Raw genomic sequence first — 6,000 nt, forward strand, 5'->3', positions numbered from 1 at the left:
GACTGAGCTGGGGTGGGGAGGGAAGCAGTCCTGGGTGAGAAGCCATAGACTACCACTATTTTTGCAGAAATAGAGCCGTTTTTCATGAAAAAAAAAATGCTTCTCAGTTTGTTGTTTGCCTTTGGTCAATTTCTAGATTTCTGAAATGACTGTTGTTGACAGTATCACCTAGTTTTATCATTTTTCCAAGGAAGATGACTTGCTGACTTGCTTATTCTACCCTATTGGAAGTCTGGAAGTCTGGGTTTGATGAAAAGCAGCTTTCCTTTGTTCAGCTTGTCAGTGTTCCAGCAGCGTTGATCCTTGGACTTCAGGGGACATTTTCCTATAAGTGATGACACCTTCAGAGGAAAAGCCAGGGCCCAATGCCACCTTGCAAGAACCGTCAATCAGGAAGTAGCCAGACATCTCTCAGCATACACAGTCGGACTTGGTTCTTCAGGGGCAACTTCATGGGCAAGATAAGCCCAACTGGACAAGAGAAGCAGCAATGAAAAATATGTATTAATTATCCACAGGATAAATAAAATCTCCTGTGGATTAAAAGCTGAGACCTAAGCCCTTCCTCAGCCCAAGAAAATCTAAAGTTGAAGACCTTCAGACAAATGACAGCCTCACATAGGAATGTGTACAATTAGACTTCTGAGACAACTCTGTGGGGCTGAAAGCAACTACTGTTTTGAGACTGACATTTTATTCTAAGGAATGTAGCAGATATAGGCTGGGTGCGGTGGCTCAAGCCTATAATCCCAGCACTTTGGGAGGTCGAGGTGGGTGGATCACCTGTGGTCAGAAGTTCGAGACCAGCCTGGACAACCTGGTGAAACTGTCTCTGCTAAATTAGCTGGGCATGGTGGCAGGCACCTGTAATCCCAGCTACTCGGGAGGCTAAGGCAGGAGAATCACTTGAACCCAGGAAGCAGAGGTTGCAATGAGTCGAGATCCCCCCATTGCACTCCAGGCTGGGTGATAGAAGGAGACTGTCTCAAAAAAAAAAAAGGAATGTAGTAAATTTAGTATTTAGTGCTCCTCTTAAACCCAGAGAGAAAATTCATTTTACTAAAATAGTAAGAAGGCAATATAGCAGAATAGCTTGATATGCAGCATCTGGAGCCAAATTCTCGCGGATCGAATTCTTTCCCCACCAACCCTTACCCCTTTTACATGCTGTATGACCTTGGGCAATTTTCACAAGCATCTTTTGCCTCACCTGCCCTACTTGTACAATGCAGAAGATGATTACAATACCTGTCTCATAAAATTGGTACATGTGAAAGGCATTATAATCATGCCTGTTCCATATTATGAGCTCAGTAGATGTCAGTTTTTATTAATATTTTTAAACATGATTGTTTTGGGGTTCCCTATTGGCCAGGAAATTTTCTTACTAGCACTATGGTGGAGCTAGGGAGTGAAAGCAGCAGATTGAGAGTCGTGTTTCTTCCAGATGTAGAATTGTGCCCTATGAAATAATCACAGATCTACTCAGAATGATCCAGTGGCCACTATGCTTCTCAAATACATGTCTGGGAGCTCCTCAGGCCCATCTTACCTCTACCTCCTGAGCTATCGTGCCCCCACTGTGCTGGACCACAGGCCTAGTGACAAAGCACCACTCTACCCTAGCTGGGCATCCAAGAATCAGAGGGCCCTTGACCTGGATTCTCCTAGTGCTTCCCTTCAGCTCTTGTAGCCAGGTCCTTGTAAGCCCGTATTGCCCAGGCCAGCCTACTAGCTCAACCTGACTCCAGGCAATGGCCAACGTTCCCTAAAGTGACACTTTGGAGCCCCATAAACTTGCCAAGACTGCTTGGATCTGCCTTTCTGATCATCTGAACCAACCAACCACCAGTTTGATAAAGACAAACTCAGTGAATACCATATTCTAGGTATAGGTCAAAATTACAATTATTCCAGAATTCGACTTCAGTTCTTTCAAGGGCTGCAGAAGGCTCCACAGAGAGTTTTAAATGATTCTTAGTATCTTAAAAAGATAGAAAGATGGACCAACCCCATTTGGAGAACCCAATATACTTTCCCAGTGTCTTGCTATCTAACACAAACTCAGATATACACCATATAGGGCTAAATGATAAAATCAAGGTTAAGACAAACAAATCAAAAGAAAAGAAAAGAAAGCACTAAGAACGCGTTGTTTAAAGTGCTAGTGAACACAGATTATCTAAGTTCAAGTAGCCATGTGAGCTTGAATAAGCTAATTAACCTCACTGTGCCTGCTCCTTCATCTGGAAAATAGGGATAATGATAGTAGTTGCCTCATGGGGTTATTTTAAGAAATAAAGGGCATAATGTGTATAGCACACTTAGAACGATGCCTCACACTTTATATCGATGCTTATAAAAGTTGGCTAGTTTTCTACTCATTCTTATTATACTATTTGCTAGTCAGATGAATCTACACATCCTAACTGCTGGTCCATGGAACTCAAAAAGACCACAAAAACTTAGCACTAAATGGATTTTTAAGATATGAACTCACATTATTCTTAATACGGTAAATTATATAGTAAGTCACTGTTTTCAATGCAATTTGTGTTTTCAGTGAAAAATAGAGGAAAGAAGTGTATAAATATTTTGCTCCATTTGTTTAAAATGTTAATAAGAATTTAGTCTGTGCTTTCATACTTTTAATGGTCAGTGGAGGAGAATTTTCATATTTTACTGATATACACTAAGCCAGCATTGGGAAATGCTGCTAGGGGAATAAACACTAGGAAAGAGCCTATTACGCTCTTTTATTCCCATATAAATTTATTGGTTATTAGATTAGTGACTGTCCCAGGACACATTCAGTATCAATAATAGCATTAAAATAATTAGAAAAAAGTTATTTAAAACCACATGTTACATATATTTGTAGCACATATAACAAAGGTATTTTATTCACAATGTCTTAAAACCTCTTAGGTATCAATTAGAAACTGATCAACAATTCAGTTTATAAATAACAAAACAAAGTGAATAGACAATTTATAAAAGAAATACAAATGGTTATATAGTATAAAAAGATGCTTAATCTCACCAACAACAAACAAAATGTAAACTAGTGTGTATTCTTCTAACACATTGGGATAATTGTTGACACCCAGGATTAGTAACAGTTGGTGGCAATGTGAACTGATGCAGTCAATAGCAAGAATGCTACAAGACCTGTCTTCCTCTCAGGTTCAAAGCTACCTGAAAGGATCTGCCTCAAAGTTCCATCTGGTCCATGGGCTCATACTCAGATGGGTGCAGGGCTCATATCCACTGGGTCGTTGGCTCATATCCCCATCCAGTCCATGGACTGATATCCCCTGGGTCAGATCCCCATCCCTAAACCAACCACTGTGGTTGCAGAATGCAGTCCCCTGACTGGTTTATGCTGAGTCAGAGTTGGAGCTGCACCCAAAGAAGAAAAACATTGGGGAGTCTTCAGCATTTAAAGCCACAGAATTGGATCAAATCATCCAGGGAGAGAATTTAGAGAACAGAAGAGCCCTAGAACCAAGTCCTGAAAAACTCTAATGTGGCTACAGATTTGGGGTGTATCTTTCCACACTTTCTCTGTTATATTTATGTACGTATGTTTTGTTTTGTTAATATACAAGAGATTTGCTCGTATGTATCCATAACATGTTTGTTTGTTTCACTTACCAATATATCCTGGAGAAATTTCCTTGTCTGGTATTTCCAAGTTTGGAGCCTCCCTGGTTCATTTCTCAGAAGAATTAACTCTTGACTGAAGCCAGGAAGGAAGCAGAGATGGTTAGCTCTTTCAACACAGCTGCTTTATACCCTCACCTTCCTGGGTAACTGGTACCATCATTTCTTTTTTTTTTTTTTTTTTTTTTTTTTTTGAGACGGAGTCTCGCTGTCGCCCAGGCTGGAGTGCAGTGGCCGGATCTCAGCTCACTGCAAGCTCCGCCTCCTGGGTTCCCGCCACTCTCCTGCCTCAGCCTCCCGAGTAGCTGGGACTACAGGCGCCCGCCACCACGCCCGGCTAGTTTTTTGTATTTTTTAGTAGAGACGGGGTTTCACCGGGTTAGCCAGGATGGTCTCGATCTCCTGACCTCGTGATCCGCCTGTCTCGGCCTCCCAAAGTGCTGGGATTACAGGCTTGAGCCACCGCGCCCGGCCCCATCATTTCTTAAGAACTTGATAGGGTTTTCTCTCTTTGTGTTTTATCATTCATTACCTTTTTCAGGATTTGTTTTCATATTTTGGTCTCTTTGGAGCTATATCTGTGCTGTTGTTTCAGTGAGATTTGAGCAGGGTAGGTGTGTAAATCATACAATCAATCATGTGTTTAAGTATACATACATATATATATATAAATCACACCTATATACATTTTTATATAATACTATTTTTTAAATTAATAAATGTATGTTCTGTATACTTAGAGAAGTTGGGCAAGAACTTTCTAAAATGTCTACATTTCCTTATTTTTAAAAGCTTTTGAACAAGCATTATTTTTACAAGGAAATATATATTTAAAAATTAATAAACAGATTTTTAAATTTTAAAATAAAATCCATGGTCAATGAAGAAATTATTGAAAATTCAAGAAGCAAAACAAATACATTAAAAAAGACTTTCACAAAAATATTGGCGAATTGTACATCTAATAAGAAAGTTGTATCTAAAATATATGTCAACCTGATATAATTGAAAGGATCAGAATTCAGTTTTGAAGAGTTTATTCAAGCAAAAAGCTGGAATGGCCATGCAGATGACACAGATTCCAGAGAAATGGGGTTAATGTTCCAAAGTTAAAAGTTAAGTTCTTGCTTATATAGGCATGAAACAAAGAAATTTAACAAGATTATAGCATTTTCTATACAAAGCTGGTTTGTGAGTTACAACAATTTAATCAGTTACAGTCTGTTTTCTTTCTGTATGGCTTGTTTTGATTTTCTTTCCAATTTAAAAGAGTATATTTAACATTCCATCTTAATGCAGTGTGATAGCTATGAACTCTGTGTGTGAGAAAAAGGAAGTTAATTTATAATGAAGATCAACAGTGATGAGAGAAGAGGCCTTCCCGGCACCTTTCAGTCACTTACAATACTTTGCAAAACAATGCAGGTAAGGAAGAAGGCTAATCTATAATCAGAGAAACAAAGGTTATAGCTTCCTGGGATATAGCTGCCAAGGTTATAGCTGCCTGTCATGTGACTCAGGCTTCATAATCACATTCCTTTCAGGCTTAAAATAATTTAGAGTTCCAATAGCTTAGATTTTGGGTTACTTATTTTCACATATATAAAGAACTATTACTACTCAATAACAAAAAGACAACCCAATTTAAAAATGTGTAAAGGATCTGAATAGATATTTCTTCAAATAAGATATAGCCAATAAGCAAATGAAAAGACACTTAACATCATTAGTCACTAAGGAAATGTAAATAAAGGCCTGTAAATACAAGCTAACCTCTTGTGTATTAATAAACAAAATAAAACATATGCACATAAATATGAGTACAATGAGTCACTACTTCAGACTCACTAGGATGGCTATGATCAAAGGTCAGATAGTGACAATTGTTAGTGAGAATGTAGAGAAGTGGGAACCCTCATACACGGATGATGAGAATGTGAAGTGATGCAGTCACTTTGGAAAACAGCCTAGCAGTTCCTCAGACAGTTACCATATGACCCAGTAATTTCATTTTAGGTATATATCCAAGAGAAATAAAAACATATGTCCATATAACAACATGAATGCACGAGTGTTTATAACAGCATTATTCAAAATAACCAAAAGGTAGAAACACCCAAATGTCCATAAAGTGATAAATTGATAAATAAAATGTGGTGTATCTGTTTAATAGAGTGTTATTTGGCAATAAGATGACATGCCTCGGCCACAACTTCATGGATATAATACCAAAAGCATAGACAACAAAATAAAAAACTATGAATTGATCTTCATCAAAATTAAGAACTTTTGTGCATCAAAGAAAGTGAAAAGACAATTTACAGAATGGGAGAA

This window comes from Macaca thibetana, chromosome 2 (genome assembly GCF_024542745.1).
Source record: "Macaca thibetana thibetana isolate TM-01 chromosome 2, ASM2454274v1, whole genome shotgun sequence".
Classification (NCBI taxonomy): Eukaryota; Metazoa; Chordata; class Mammalia; order Primates; family Cercopithecidae; genus Macaca; species Macaca thibetana.